The sequence below is a fragment of the Acomys minous genome (assembly GCF_964271855.1).
Source record: "Acomys minous genome assembly, chromosome: 9".
Classification (NCBI taxonomy): Eukaryota; Metazoa; Chordata; class Mammalia; order Rodentia; family Muridae; genus Acomys; species Acomys minous.
Genome location: NC_140490.1, coordinates 120178244 through 120194939, shown reverse-complemented (window position 1 = coordinate 120194939; position 16696 = coordinate 120178244). Strand labels below are relative to the sequence as shown.

General features: G+C 40.0%; 1 protein-coding gene across 2 annotated transcripts in view; it reads right to left on the bottom strand.

Moving 5' to 3' along the window:
- The window catches only part of CA1 (carbonic anhydrase 1), a 63329-nt gene that overhangs the window by 41821 nt on the left and 4812 nt on the right, over positions 1 to 16696 (bottom strand). For both annotated transcript variants that reach the window (XM_084794807.1, XM_084794808.1), the window contains exon 2: positions 6016 to 6160. The gene's annotated coding sequence lies outside the window, so the exon portion shown is untranslated. The remainder of the gene's footprint in view (positions 1 to 6015; positions 6161 to 16696) is intronic.

The window sequence follows — 16696 nt, the reverse complement described above, 5'->3', positions numbered from 1 at the left end:
GAGGGAAATGTTGCTGGGTATTTGATCCTGTTGTGATCCCTGGGATTGTGGACAGTAGAAACTTGTCTTTTGTTTGGTATGGCTGAGCCCTAACCACATGCTTTTAATCCAAGATCTATCTATACATAGGGTTTAGTAAAGTTAACTCTAAGTCACGAGGTAGAGCAAGAAACCAGTTGACAGGGATTAAAGAGTGGGAGGGACGTTGAGTTGAGGGATGTAAGACAACGTGTAGAAGTAGAAAGGGCTTTGGCACTTTTAGCTCTTGGGTTTTACTCTTGGGATTTTAGCTCTAGCTCTTCAGCTTTTAGCTCTTTGGCTCTTAGCTCGCTATTTCTTACACACCTCAGCTCCTTGGCCTTTGCATTTTTGGGCCTTAAGCTAGCAAGCCTTTGGCCTTGGGTTTTTTGGCTTTTTCCTCCTGGGCTGTCAGATGAGTTAGTGAGACTTTTGGGCCTTCTCCACTGGGACATGAGCTGAGTAGGAAGTTCAGCTGGGTGATTTCTCTGCCTCTTTGAGCTAGCAGGTTTTTTTTTTAACCACTACATCTGGCTCCTGAGTCTTTATGGGTAAAATAGAACAATCTGGGATTTTCAATTAAAACAACATTATGGATTAAAGGTGTGTGTTAGGGCTCAACCATGTCAAACAAAAGACAAGGTTTTACAGTTTACAATCTCAGGGATCACAATGAGATCAAATGCCCTGCAACAATAAACTCTGTGAACTCTAATAATGCCTAATGTACCAAGATAGGCCCACGCATGCAATAGCAGTGTGTGTGTGTGTGTGTGTGTGTGTGTGTGTGTGTGTGTGAGAGAGAGAGAGAGAGAGAGAGAGAGAGAGAGAGAGAGAGAGAGAGAGAGAGAGAGAGAGACTAACTGTCTCTAGTAGGTTTCAAGTCCTACTTCAGAGAAGGACATGCATACCTAGTACTGTAAATCCGACCAAGAACCCATGATGACTGGGGTATTCACAGACCCCAAAGGGGAACCTACAACTGTTACTCTGCTAAGTGAAGGAAGCATCAAACTACTCTCTAAATTCGCATCTTCCCCACAGATTAGTGCAGCTTCTCAGGCAGAGAAGTTTCTTTGCGACGTGGCAATGATTATTGCAGAGACTCACAACTGATTGGTGTGTGAAGAGCTTCAGTTGGATGCTTAATTACAAATAAGACTTCTATGTCAGCCCTCAAAGCTCAGGCACCATCGCAGAGGAGGAGGGTAGAAAGACTGTAAGGTGTAGAAGTTGTGGAGAATCAGCAAAACAATGTCGTCTGGATATGGCAGGGCCACTGTACTCACCAAGTCACAGAAATGTGGCTGGCTGGATAAGGTCTGTACAAGATCAAGCTGGTCAGCATTCCAGCACGGGGAGATAAGGTGTTCACAAGCTTCCACCCCTAACTAAAGAATTGTGGGTGGCTTATGGCGCTAAGGGTCTGAGCCTTGGCTGGTCAGCCATGGTCAGGAGGATAGCCTCATACTCAGGAGGGTATGGAGAGCACATGTTGCTCTCAAGTGCTTAAAAAAAAGGGAGACATAAAGTTGGGAGTGGGTGAGAGGGGTAGCAATGGGTCTTGGAGAAGTTGAGGGGAAGAGTGGGCAATTAATATGGTCAAATTACATGTATAATATTTTTCAATTATAACATTTTTCAAGAATTGACAAAACTATTAAATTAAAATATGTTCTTAAAAAAAATATTTCCTGGAATTGAGAGGCAAAGGTGTTCCCCTAGATGGAGCAGCAGTTTCTGGCTACAGCAAAGATGACAGAGGGAAAAGCTACTGGGTTTGCCTGTGTGCCCTCCCTCCTGTGGGTGTGTTTGCCTGTGTGCCCTCCCTCCTGTGGGTGTGTTTGCCTGTGTGCCCTCCCTCCTGTGGGTGCGTTTGCCTGTGTGCCCGCCCTCCTGTGGGTGCGTTTGCCTGTGTGCCCTCCCTCCTGTGGGTGCGTTTGCCTGTGTGCCCTCCCTCCTGTGGGTGCGTTTGCCTGTGTGCCCTCCCTCCTGTGGGTGCGTTTGCCTGTGTGCCCTCCCTCCTGTGGGTGCGTTTGCCTGTGTGCCCTCCCTCCTGTGGGTGCGTTTGCCTGTGTGCCCTCCCTCCTGTGGGTGCGTTTGCCTGTGTGCCCGCCCTCCTGTGGGTGCGTTTGCCTGTGTGCCCTCCCTCCTGTGGGTGCGTTTGCCTGTGTGCCCTCCCTCCTGTGGGTTCCTATATCTATTCTGAGGCTACCACTGTTGCCATCTTTCTGATATTGGACTGACATTGGACTGTGGACTGAAGACCAGTGGCTTCCCAGGAATCCTTAATCCTTTAGTGCCAGTGTGGGGCCGTTGAGGCACCTAGCCTTGGGAATGAGTGGCTACTGAGTGCTCAGCCTCTTCAATGTGCAGGACGTCACCATTGGCCTAGTTTATATGATGTAATTCAGTCTAGCAAAACCTCTTTGTAATATGCATTCATTCTTTCTTTCCAAATACAGAGCCTTAGATGTGCTATCCTTAGAATGAATAGAGACATGGGTGACCCAGACTTTAAGGGATTTGCCTGCTGTTGTCAAATCGATGTTACTTGTCACTATTTAACCTGCATAATGAAAAAGTCTTTTTTGTTTTCTTTTTTAATTGACTAGGCCGAGATCTAGACCTTTGGCTGTTGCCTTGGTGTTTAGAAGAAGTTGCTAGCAGAGTGACAGACCAATGTTTGCTTTGGAATTAGGGTACTGAGGCCTCACTTTGCATAGATAGCCTGTGATGATTCAGGTTTAGAAGAACAGCATAGTACAATGTTATCACCAAGAAGTCAATTAGTGTACAGTGCTAATCATAATTTTTTTTGGCCATAGCCAAAATATTTCATAGGCAAATGGGGACATGTCCCTTATGAAGAAGGCAAGCTGAGGCTGGCAAGCCTAGTGACTAGAGCAGACTAAAACATGTTTTAACATTTGAGGAACACTGAGCACTGCTGCGTTAATAAGAAGAGCTTCAGTGTTTAGGTGGCTGAAATTAGTAAGGAGCCTTCCTTCATTTGCATTGGTCTCAGATGCACTGGAGCTATCAAAAGAAGAGTTTTTAGTGCTTATTACTGCTTTTGAAATAAATCATGTCAGGAAGAATGCTGTTGTTCCATTTTTCAATTTAAAATGTGTTAATGGAGTTTCAACTATCTTAACTTGTATAGATAAATAAATGGGGTTCTTGTGACAAGAGCCACTCATAATGCTGTAGATATTCATTAACTCAGGATGGCTTTATGATAGCATCCATTCAAATCTGTGAAAATTAAAGATGTAAAAATTGTGAAATATATTTTGTTGCAAAAATATACCAATTATCATAACAACACATACACATACACACACACCCCCCACACATACACACACAACTCAGGCCCAGGTGGGGGAGGGGGGATCTGCTCAAACTACTGCACTAACCAAGGACAATACAAGTAGTAAACACAGAACCCCTACTCTGATCTAGCCAATGGACAGGACATTCTCCAGAGTTATGTGGAGAGCGGGGACTGACTCTGACATGAACTCTGGTGCTCCATATTTGACCACCTCCCATTGGTGGGGAGGCCTGATGGCACTTAGAGAAAGAATAAGCAGGCTACCAAGATGAGACTTGACAGCCTATGACCATATAGCGGGGGAGGAGGTCCCCCTCCGTCATAGACCTAGGGGAGGGGAATAGGGTGAAAGTGGGAAGGAGGGAGGGAGGAACAGGAGGATACAAGTGATGGGATAACAATTGAGATGTAATCTGAATAAATTAATAAAATAAAATTTAAAAAGAAAATATTCATGAACAGAAGACACATGTAATCAGACCATAGGATACTTGTATATGGGAAGATCAGAGGAGTTGGATGTAGAGATTTTAAAACTAATATAAAAAATAATATAAGGAGGAAGGAGTCTTTTGTGACAATAATTACTTTCCCTAATCTGAGTGATACAAGTAACATGAAAATTTCTACCAGATAACAGTACATAAAGAAAGAGATAAAACTACTCCCCATCCTTAAGAAACTCAGATCTTACAGGCAGATCATTGCAAGACACTCACTAATTCTGTGATGGATGCCTTCATAGATGTGGGGCCAATGACATGGATGTCACAGCAGGAAGAGGCCTCGATTGGAAAGCTCTTGTAATGAAATTCGTTTGGACAGTTAGCAGTTAACTAGGTGAGAGGATGAGAAAGAGCAAAAGTTGTCCTAGACAAAGAATACAGAGCAATGAAAACACAGAGAAAGGAAGGGGATGGTTTGAAATCCTGGAACTACACTGGAGATACTGTTACCCATGTGTTTGTTCATTTGATTATTTACCAGGCAGCTTCTCTGAACCCAAGAGTAACAAGTGCAAACTGAATTTCAGGACTTTGCATTTTGACTTGGATCACAGAAGCAGAACTGACTGGGCATAATATTCAAGCTCATACTTGACCGAGATCTTGCTCTTTCCCTTTCTTTCCTCCTTCCCTGGGTACTGCTGAAGGGTTCTTAAGTTACAGAGATAGACCAGATGACACGCATTCTTGGAGATTGTGTTCCCTGAATGACATCACCAGAGTACTTTGAGCTTGCACATAATGCTTTGATGGGCTCTGATACTCTTTGGATGGTTCAGCCATGACACCTGTCTGCAGACACTTAAAAGACAGAGCAGTTGCTCTGGTAAAATAGCGAAGTACTGACTTACCAGCTTCAAACACACAGAGGGAATGTTTTAATGTTCTGTTCGTGTAAATTCCAGGGCCAGGCTGACTGAAGGTCACTGGAGAGGACATTAACAGTGTTGAGTGTGTGCTTGATCTGAGCAACATCTAAGTACCGGAGCCATGTGCTCTAGTGGGGGTTATGGGTAGGCGTAGGGTGAGCAGGAGGTAGGCTTGGACAGAAGTAGAGAAGGTCTAATCCAAGGCACTGGTAGTGAAAGCAGGACTCCAAACTGATGTAAGTTATAGGCAGATCAAAATCTTCCGTGTGAGAAACTAGATTACAGACCATTTTTTTAAATCACAAAACGTGAAGAATTCTGACATTTTTATTCATTTACACATTGATTTCTTTAGAGAAAAATGTGTGGCCACAAAAACTCATTTTTATATAAACAATTTAGGTCTGTATTCAAACTTCAAAGAAGTTTCTGCAAATTTTTCTAGTGGGTCATAAGAACTAGGGATGGTTTTTAACTCATTAATAATTAGAATGAAATCATGTTAATTTTACATTCTTTTATATCTTATTTTTTATTTTTATTTTATTAATTTATTCAGATTACATCTCAATTGTTATCCTATCACTTGTATCCTCCCATTCCTCCCTCCCTCCCACTTTCACCCTATTCCCCTCCCCTGGGTCTATGACCGAGGGGGACCTCCTCCCCCACAATATGATCATAGGCTATCAAGTCTCATCTTGGTAGCCTGCTTATTCTTCTATATTAAAAAAAATTCTGTCCATGAAATGTTCACATTCTCCATACAGTTTTTAACCACTGACCAGAAGCCACGTAGAATCACAGATCATCTACAGAGTCTGCCTGTTTATAAACTCTGTGTTCACTTATTAGTTTAATTTAGAAATGATTTAAATCTTTGGGAGGTAATTTTTCCTCTATTAACATTGTAGTGCTGCAGGCATGTATTAATATTGAAAAGCACTAGGAGAGACTCTTCGTTATAATAATCTGAATATAAGGTATCATAAAAGCTAAGCTGATTCCAGAATATGAAAAAAAAAACCCAAGCTATTAAAGACAAAAATATTCTCCTGGTAGCTCAGAATAAAAGAAGATGTGAAAGTTGATCACCCTAATCATGCTTGCAAAGGCTGCCATCTCTGCAAAATGCACAACCACTCTTGCTCTTGGCATCAGTGACGCTGCTCTAGTGTCCAGATGAATCTCTGAACTCAGGTTTTAATCAACCTTCTGGAACTCTCACCAGGACCAATGTCTCTGGGGCCTAAAATTCCTTATCAGCAGTGATGCTGTTTCTTACCACAGATGAGTGACTCCACCGGCAACTGAAGTCTAGTGTAACGCTGCTACTTAATCTCCAGTAGTGTGTCACCATCACTGGCGTTCTCTGACCATCGCGCCTTTGGGCATGAGAGCATGTTTTTTATATAACATCGTGGCTGCTCCTGACAAAAGGGAAACAGGTGAAAGTGAATCAGATCTATCAGCAGATAGATGACAAATTAATCTCATGTAAACCAAGTAGGGAAATGGCCATGTTTGTGTACGTAACTTTACATCATTAGCTCAGTTATTCACTGTTCATTGATAATGTGTTGACAAGTATTATCATAAGGCAGACCACGTGATAGAACAACAGATACCACATGAACCAACTGTGGCTGTGGGCCATTGACAAAGATCTCAGATTCATTTTTCTTACGTATAAAGCAGTGATAATCAAAAGTAACTGCCTAACATGCCTCTGAGGTTTAAATAAGGTAGTGTACTAACGTAATTAACACCAGGCTGGGATCTAGAAGGCTCTCAGTCAACTATAGCTATACTTACTTTTCTAAGTTTAAAAAGTTGACATATTTATAGGCTTAACTTTTGTGATGATGTTGTTATTTTGTCTAAAATGTTATGTAGAAATAGCATTTTATACAAATAATTACAATTCTGTGGACAGAGTCTTTGTAAGGATTAAAGAATTATTAATTTCGATTTTGTTTGTGATTTAGCAGTTTTTATACAGTTCTTTTCTCACTTACAAAAATCTTCTGAAATCCAATATAACATATATCAACCAACGATTGTGAACTCTCAATTTAACTATATGAATTATAATTTTAACCATAATCATAATGTATGCATAAAGCACTATGTAACACTCATTTTTAATACTTTAATAACTCTCCTGGCATAATCAGCAGGATTTCTTCTGCTGGAACCTGGAGCAACCAGAACCTGGAACCTTAGCAAGAGCCTGGAGCCCTGAAGCCTTCCATCGAGTGATCCTCTCTAGGAGTGTGTCGAGGTAGAGCAGTGAACAGCCAAATTTATCCCACCTCTTGTTTTTGACTCACACTTATACCTCCTCTCAGAATTGGTCAAGGACATTTTTCAGCTGCTTAACAACCAATCTCCCCCACATGGTGATTTGACTTCTAAGGGGATAAACATCACCTGCTCTCTCGCAAGTCTTATTTCCTCATCCCTCAAGTGTGATCTAAACAAAAACCATGTTTATCTCTCCTTCATCCAATTGGAGATGCTTCCCTGATATGCACCAAGATGTGAAATCTATTAGCAGATTTCTGTGCCCAAAAACAGAAGCAAGAGACCCAGTTCTCCTACTAAAAACAGAAGAGTAGAGGGAGTCACCAGAGGGGACGCTTGAGCCCAGATTGAGTCTTTGCAGTGAGCACTGTCCAGCCCTGGGATCCCTGTTCTACTGAAGAAGTGGTAATACTTGCCAATAAACTTACTTTCCCTTTGTTCAGAGCTAATTTCATGTCTTTTAATTCTTTAATTTATTGAAAATATGAACCCACCACCTAGCTGGTATCAAAAAGAAGAGAGGGAAGGAAGAAGGCAGAAAATAATAATTAAAAGAATGTATGAGTTCTTTTATTATCTAAGCTGTGAAAGACATCCCAACTGATTCAAAATCCACAGGCAATAAAAAAAAAGATTGAAAATTTCATGACATAACAATCTCTCAATGAGGGAGAATGAGCCTACTGCTTAGTTACCCATATAAGGTGGTCAGCCTTGAAACCATGTACAAACAAATAACAAAAACAGGTTCATCAGGTTGTATTTATATTGTGCATATATATATATATATATATATATATATATATATATATATATATTTCATTCACAGGAAATAATTGTATTAATTTGAGAGTGAAGTTGGTAAGTTGGTAATGGAAGGGGTAGGAGCGAGGAAAGAGAAAGAACGAAGTAGTACAATTATATTTTAATTAAAGATGTACGCCAATAAGATCAATAACTCAACTGACACCTCATGCTGGCGAGGGTGTGGAGAAAGAGGAACACTCCTGCATTGCTGGTGGGAATGCAAACTAGTACAACCACTTTGGAAAGCTATCTGGTGCTTTCTCAGAAAAATGGGAATAGGGCTTCCTCAAGACCCAGCTATTCCACTCCTTGGAATATACCCAGAGGATGTACTACTACACAACAGGGACATATGCCCAACCATGTTCATAGCTGCCTTATTCATAATAGCCAGAACATGGAAACAACCTATGTGTCCCTCAATAGAAGAATGGATAAAGAAACTGTGGTACATATACACTATGGAATACTACTCAGCTATTAAAAACAACGAATTTCCAAAATTTGTGGACAAATGGATTGAACTAGAAATTGTCATAATGAGTGAGTTCACACAGAAGCAAAAAGAGCTAAATGGTATATACTCACTTATATCAAGACACTAGTCCAAGGTGTACGTCCCCATGAAAAACTGTACCTACCAGGATAGGGGGTAAGAGGGGAGGTCATCCCATTGAGACTTTAGGGTGAGAAGCCTGGGAGAAAGAGGAAATAGAAGGATCCAGCGGGTCCTGGAAAACTACAGGCAAGTCTGGGCCCTGGGGTCCTCTGCAAACTATGGCAACAGCCAAGGAAAAAATAGGCAGTAAACCTCGAACCCCTACCCAGACTAGCCGATGGACAGGACATTCTCCACTGGTGAGTGGAGAAGGAGATCTAACTTTCACACAAACTCTGGTGCCCCATATTTGAACATGTCCCTTGGATGGAGATGCCTGGTGGCACTCAGAGGAAAGATAATAGGTCACCAAGGAGAGACTTGATACCGTATGAGCATATTCAGGGGGAGGAGGTCCCCCTCAGACACAGACATAGGGGAGGGGAGGGGAGTAGGGGGGAAGTGGGAGGAAGGGAGGAATGGGAGGATACATGGGATGGGCTAACAACTGAGATGTAATATGAATAAATTAATTAAAAAATAAAAATATCAAAATGCAAAAAAAAAGATATATGCCAAAAAATTCTCAAGATAAAAGCACCGTAAGTAAAGTATTTTTTAAAAAATGAATTGGAAGAAAATATAGCAATTTGGGTATGAAAGTATGAGGTACAACTTCATTTACTACCTGTGCATGTGACTTTCTTAGAAGTCTTGTCATGAGTGTAGCCCATCTCAGCATGGTTACTGAGATGAATGTTGCATCATCTGAGGTCAGCTCAGTTACACAGCATTGATTTCCATGGGCTGACTTTGCTTTCTGAAGGTACAGGAGGGGCTGTCAGCGACCTCTCTAACAAGAAGCTAAGAGCCCATCTGGTGATTGCTTCTCATCTGCCAGCACTCTTTCTGAAAAACCACGCCTTTTCTTGAATGCATTCTTCTCAATTAATGATGTAAACAAACATTTAGCTTAGGAGATAATATATAACCCATTGTTACAACTAACTTCACAGAACTTTCAGACATAAAGTTAAATAAAAATATGAATTTCTAATATAGTTAAGTGAGCACACATGAAAATGTATGTACCAGTTGGCTTCATTCTCTGAATTTAAATTGAATTTATACGTCCCATGTAATATAAAAGTGATATTTTCTTAGCTGATGAATATCTCAGGGGTAGAGCACCAGCCTAACATGCGTTAGGTTCTGGGTGATTTATAGGGCTACAAAAATAGAAGCAAAGGGCTGGAGAGATGAGATGGCTGAGTAGTTATGTGCTTGCTACTTTTCCAGAGCATCTGAGTTCAGTGTCTGGCATCCATCTGGGGCAACTCATAACTACCTGGAACTCCAGCTCCATGGCATTTGACACTCTTTTCTAGCCTCCACAGGCACCTGCATACGTGTGTATAGTTCATGCACACACAAAGATACACATTCATAGTTAGAAAAGAACAGATAAGACTTCAGAGATGAGGGAACCTATTTGAGTAGCAGAAGATCAGAGGCTACAGATTAGGTGTGTAACCAGGCAGCTGACTGCAAAACGCCAGCATAGATGTTTCCTGGATGGAAGGGGACATCCTGGGAGCTGGGGATGGACAGATTTAGGCCTCCTGTGGCTGTCCCCTTGGTCCAGGAGAGACCCATGCCACCTGCCACCCAGTGTTTCCTGCCTGCCTGGTCCTTTCACTAGTCTGGCATGTTCTGCCTACTAAGGTGTGGGTCTACACTTCCAGGAGCTCTCAACTTCAGCAACAAGAGATTGGATCCCTCCTGTTTCCTCAGCAGCAGCACCCGGATACCAGAGGTAGCAACCCAACCTCCAACCCATGGTCCCACTACTCCCCAGGGGAGTCCAGCTGGACCATAGGAGCATACCAGATCACAGGTACAATATAACAGAGCCCAGCAGATTGAGTGCAGGGAGCACAGTATCCCCTCAGCAAGAAACCCACTGTACAGCTGACTCCAAATGCACCTACTCATGTTCCTCTGAACTTCCCCTACTATCCTAAAGAGGAGTCTGGACTACAGAGATGTACAGATCCAGCCATTGGTTCAGCTCTGTTAGCTGTCTTTCTTGAGGAGACCAGCAGGCAGGTTCTCACTGGATCACAAATGCCCAAGAAACCCAGCAGATTACAGGAACAATGGCCATAAACAACCAGATGGCCAAACACCAGTGAAAGAACACAATAAACAAAAAACCAGGGCAATATAGCTTCACCAGAAAACCCCCCCAAACACTGGATATTCTAATACAGCTGAAACACAAGAAAAACACCTTAAATCTATGCTTATGAATATGTCAGAGGCCTCTAAAGAGGAAACAAATAAGTCCCTCAAAGAAATACAGGAAAATACAATTAAACAAATAGAGTCCATCAAAGACATATAGGAAAATACAAACAGGTGAGGGAAAATGAATAAACTGGCTCAAGGCCTGAAAATGGAAATGAACAATAAAGAAAAGACAAACCAAGAAAATCCTGGAGATAAAAAACTTATAGCAGAGAACAAGAATCACAAAGATAATTATCACCAACAAAATACAAGAAATGGAGGAAAGAATCTCAGGCACTAAGACACACTAGGAGAAATTGATGCATCTTTCAAAGAAAATATTAAACTGAGAAAATTCCTGACATAAAACATCCAAGAAATCAAGGACACCAAGAAAAGATGAAACCTAAAAATAATAGGACAGAAAAAAAGACTCCAAGCTCCAAGGACCAGAAAATATTTTCAAGAAAATTTCCCCAACCTAAAGAATGAGATGGCTTTAAACATATAAGACGCTTACAGAACACCAAATAGACTAGAATAGAAAAGAAATTCCTCCTGCCACATAATAATCAAAACACTAAACCTACAGAACAAAGAAAATTTATTAAAAGGGGCAAGGGAAATAGGCCAAGTAGTGTATAAAGACAGACCTATCAGAATCACATCTGACTTCTCCACAGAGACTATGAAGCTAGAAGGGCCTGGGCAGATGTCATGCAGACACTAAGAGACCACAGAAGCCAGCCCAGATTATTATGCCTAATAAAGCTTTCAATCACCATAGATGGAGAAAATGAGATATTCCATTGCAAAATCAAATTTAAGCAATATCTCTGCACCAACACAGCCCTTCAGAAGATACTAGAAGACAAACTCCAACTCAGCAAGGCCAACTACACAGATAACTTCACAACAGTAAAACCAAAATAAATAAATAAATAAATAGAACTAACAATCATTGGTCATTAACATCTATCAATATCAATGGACTCAACTCTCAAATAAAAGGACACAGGCTAACAGAATTGGTGTGTAAACAAAATTTAACATTTTGCTGCATTAAAAAAAGAAACCAAAAAAACAAAAAAACAAAAAAACATCACCTCAGCAACAAAGATAGAAATTACCTCAGAGTAAAGGGCCTGAAAAAATGTCTACCAGGAAAAAGGACCCAAGAAACAAGCTGGAAGAGCCATCTTAATATCTAATGAAATAGACTTTCAACCAAAATTAATCAAAAGAGATGGGGAAGAACATTTCATTCTCAACAAAGGAAAAATGCAAGAGTACAGCTTCAGAATGAGGGATAGGTCTCCAAGAAGGGTAGATGCAGAGCAGCGAGAGAAGAATCATTTAGTTTCATTTTTTTTGAGAGATAGACAGGAAGGAAGCACATCTCCATATGGCCTGACTTTCTCTGACAACCTGGATCTTTCAAAGGCTTTATTTATATACAAAATCATTTCCTAAAAATCTTTAATCATGATTACACAGCCTTTTCAAGATACATTTTTTCTCATGTCTTCCTTGATTACATAAGCATATTGAAATAATCAAACAAAGCAAGCAAACAGCAAGTTCCATAATAACTAAAAATTAACATTATGATAATATCTGTTTTCTTTTAACTCAATGTCTTTTCCTTAAGATTTGCATTGTAAAGTCTTGTGGTCACAGAAATGCTAGACAGGATGACTCTATTTGAATTTGATCCCATTTCAGTTTGGCATGGAACTAATAGAATCAGAAGTTATTTTCTGCTACCTGTTACATCAAACTTATCTTTCTTAGAAAGTCCAAATCTCTGTGACCCTTGTTTAATTCTTCCTTTCCTTCCTCTATTTTCTTTAATATTTGATATAAAGCCACCATTCCTTTTCTTTGATTCTTAAAATATTGTGCAGCCCCTTACTTAAACAATCGTGATCTATTCTTTGTTTTTCTATAATATCAGAAAAATCCTGTCCTGACAAGTCTGTTCAGGAAAGCAGGCAGTTTGCTGGTTTCCTCTTTGTCTCTGCCATGAACTCTTGTGTCAATATGATTTCTATCTTTAATATACTTCTGTACAGAATAGAAGAACATCAGGATTCCCAAAAGTGCTTACTTTGCCTTCAGGAAGTTACCAAGATTTGTCATTAATTGTATGATCAAAATCTCTTCCCATCTACATTAGTTCCTAGTTTCTGAAGCTGAACATTAAAACCTAGTGATTCAGTTATAGTGTGTCAGCTTCTAAAAATTTCCCTGTTTTTCTTCTTTAGTAATTTTTCTCAAATCATGTGTCTTATGCTTACTAATATCACTAAATAATAATCTAAATAATAAGTTCTATCAAAGACCCAATTTTCTGCATAGCTTTTTTCCCTAGGGAACTTCCATTAGTTTCATACTTATTAACACCTGCTTTTTACATTATTCCTGCTCTAGCTTTTGGAGAGAGACCTTTAACAGCAAGAAATATAGGTGCAAGCAAAAGTTGTGTAAATCTGAAAGGAAAAGGGGACATAACAACAGACACTGAGGAAAGCCAAAGTACCATTAGGTCTTACTTTAAAAGCATGCATCCCACAAAATTGAAAAATCTAAAGGAAGTGGACAATATTCTTAGTAGATTTCACCTATCAAAGTTAAATCAAGATCAGGGAAACAGTTTAAACAGCCCTATATCCCCTAAGGAAATAGAAGAGGCATCAAATGTTTCCTAACCAACAAAAGTCCAGGGCCAAAAGGATTCAGCACAAAATTCTACCAGACCTTCAAAGAAGACCTAATACCAATACTCCTCAAACTATCCCACAATATAGGAACAGAAGAAACATTGCCAAACTCATTCTATCAGAGGACAGTCACCTTGATACTCAAACCACACAAAGACTCAACAAAGAAAGAGAATTTTAGACCAATTTCACTCATGAACATTGATGCAAAAATAACTCAATAAAATACTCTCAAACGGAATGTAAGAACACATCAAATACATCATCCATCATGATCAAGTAAGCATCATTCCAGGGATGCATGGATGGTTCAAAATATGAAAATCCACCAATGTAATCCATCATATGAACAAGTTGAAGAACAAAATCACATGATCATCTCATTAGATGCAGTAAATTCTTTGAGAAAAACCAATACCCTTTCATGATAAATGTCTTAGAGAGATGAGAGATACAAGGCCCATACCTAATCATAATAAAGGCTATTTACAGCAAGCCAATAGCAGACATCGAATCAAGTGGAGGGAAACTCAAAGCAATCCCACTAAAATCAGGGACAAGGTAAGGCTGCACACTCTCTCCATATCTCTTCCCTATAGTACTAGAAGTTCTACCTAAAACAATAAGGCAACTAAAGGCTATCAAGGGGACACAAATCACAAAGGAGTTCAAACTATCACTATTTATAGATGATATGATAGTATACATTAGTGACCTCGAAAATTCCACCAGAGAAATTCTACAGTTGATAAACACCTTTGACAAAGTGGTAGGACTCAAGATTAATTTTTTAAAAAAATCAGTAGTCCTCCTGTATACAAATGACAAATGTTCTGAATAAGAACTAGGGAAACAACACTCTTCACATTAGCCACAAATAACATAAAGTATCTTGGTGTAGCTCTAATCAAGCAAGTGAAAGACCTGTGTGACAAGAACTTCAAGTCTCTGAAGAGAGAAATTGAAGAAGATATCAGAAAATGGAAAGATCTCCCATGCTCCTGAATTGGTAAGATTAACATAGTAAATATAGCCAACTTACCAAAACCAATCTACAGATTCATAATACCAACACGACTTTTTACTTATGTTGAAAGAACAGTTGTAAATTCTATATGGAAAAACAAAACAAAAAACAAACAAATAAAAAAACCCAAAGAATAACTAAAACAATCCTGTACAATAAAAGATCTTCTGAAGTTATCACCATCTCTGACTTCAAGCTATACTATAGAGCAATAAAAACTGCATGATACTGGCATAGAAATAGACTAGTTGAACAATGGAATTAAATCAAAGCCCTAGATATAAATGAACACACCTATGGACACTTGATTTTTGACGAAGGTGCCAAAACCATTTAATGGAAAAAAAGTGAGCATCTTCAACAAATGGTGCTGGTCTAACTGGATGTCGACATGTAGAAAAATACAAATATATCCATATTTATCATTCTGTACAAAATTCAAGTCCAAGTGGATCAAAGACTTCAACATAATATTAGATACACTGAATCTATTAGAAAAGAAAGTGAGGAAGATGTTTGAATTCATTGGCACAAGAGATGACTTCCTCAATACAACACCAACAGCCCAGGTTCTAAGATCAACAATTAATGAATGGGACCTCATGAAAGTGAAAAGCTTCTGTAAGGCAAAGGGCACTGCTAATAGAACTAAAAAAGCACTCTACAGATTTGGAAAAGTTGTTCACCAGTCCTACAGCCAACAAATCACTAATATCCAAAACATTAAAAAAAAAAACAACTCAAAACATTAAACACCAGGAAGCAAAGTAACACAAATAAAAAATGGGGTACAGAGGTAACTAGAGACTTCTCAACGGAGCAATTGTCAATGTCTGAGAAGCACTTAAAGAAATGCTCAACATCCTTAGTCATCAGGGAAATGCAAATCAAGATGACTCTGAGATTTTATCTTATATCTTTCAGAATGGCGAAGATCAAAAACTCCAGTGACAGCACATGCTCGCAAGGCTGTAGAGAAAGGGAAACCATCCTCCATTGCTTGTGGGAGTGCAAATTTGTACAGTCACTTGGGAAATCAATCTGGTGCTTTCTCAGAAAACTTAGAATAGCTCTACCTCAAGACCTAGCTATACTATTCCTGGGCATATACTGAAAAGATGATCTACCATACAACAAGGGCCTTTGCTTAACAATGTTCCTGGCAGCTTTATTCATAATAGGCAAAAATCTGTAAATAACCTAGATGTCCCTCAACCAAAACAAATGGATAAAGGAACTACAGTACATCTACACAATGTAATACTACTCAGCCATTGAAAACAAGGAAATCATGAAATTTGCAGGCAAATGGATGGAAATAGAAAAGATCATCCTGCGTGTGGTAACCCAGACCCAGAAAGACACACATGGTATGTACTCATAAGTAGATTTTAGCCATTTACCACAGTATAAACATGTTACAATTCACAGACACAAAGAAGATATGTAACAAGGAGGATGATGCTTAAATCTCCCTCAGAAGAGGAAATAGAAGAGATAGACATTGTGGTTGAAGAGAGGGAACAAGGTAGGAGAGGGAATGCAGAGAGAAGGGTGGAGATCAGACCTGGGGAGAGCAGAAGTGGGACGACAGAAAGCCTGCAGAGTCAAGAGAAACTGTGGGCGGGGCCATCTCTGTGACAAGATGGAGACATAAGTCAGAATAGCCCTCTAGTAGGATATGAGTGGGACTCTAGATGAGACTCCTAGTAGCAGGAGCAATGGAGATTGAAGAGGACACCCTCTAACTAGACAAGACTCCCAGTGGAGCAATGACAACACCAGCTCACCCACAAAAACTTTGATCCCAAGCTTACACTGTCTACAAGATGTGCCAGGATAAAGAACGCAGATAGAGCAGAGATTGAGGCAATGTCAACCAATGCCTGGCTCAACTCAAGACCCAGCCCATGGAAGAGACCCACCCCCTGATACTATAAAAACACTCTGCTCTGCTTACATAGCTATTAGAGGTGTCCTCTGAGAGGCTCCACCCAGCAGTGGTTCAAAACAGATGCTGAGACTCACAGACAAACATTTGTCGAAGTATAGGGAGTCTAGTGGAAAAGTGGAGGGAAGCATAAAAGGACCTAGAGGCAACAAGAGGTCTACAGGAATACCAACAGAGACAACTAACTAGGGCTGAGAGGAGACTGTGGAGTCTGAATCACCAACCACGGACCATGCATGGACTACATCTAGGTCCTCTACC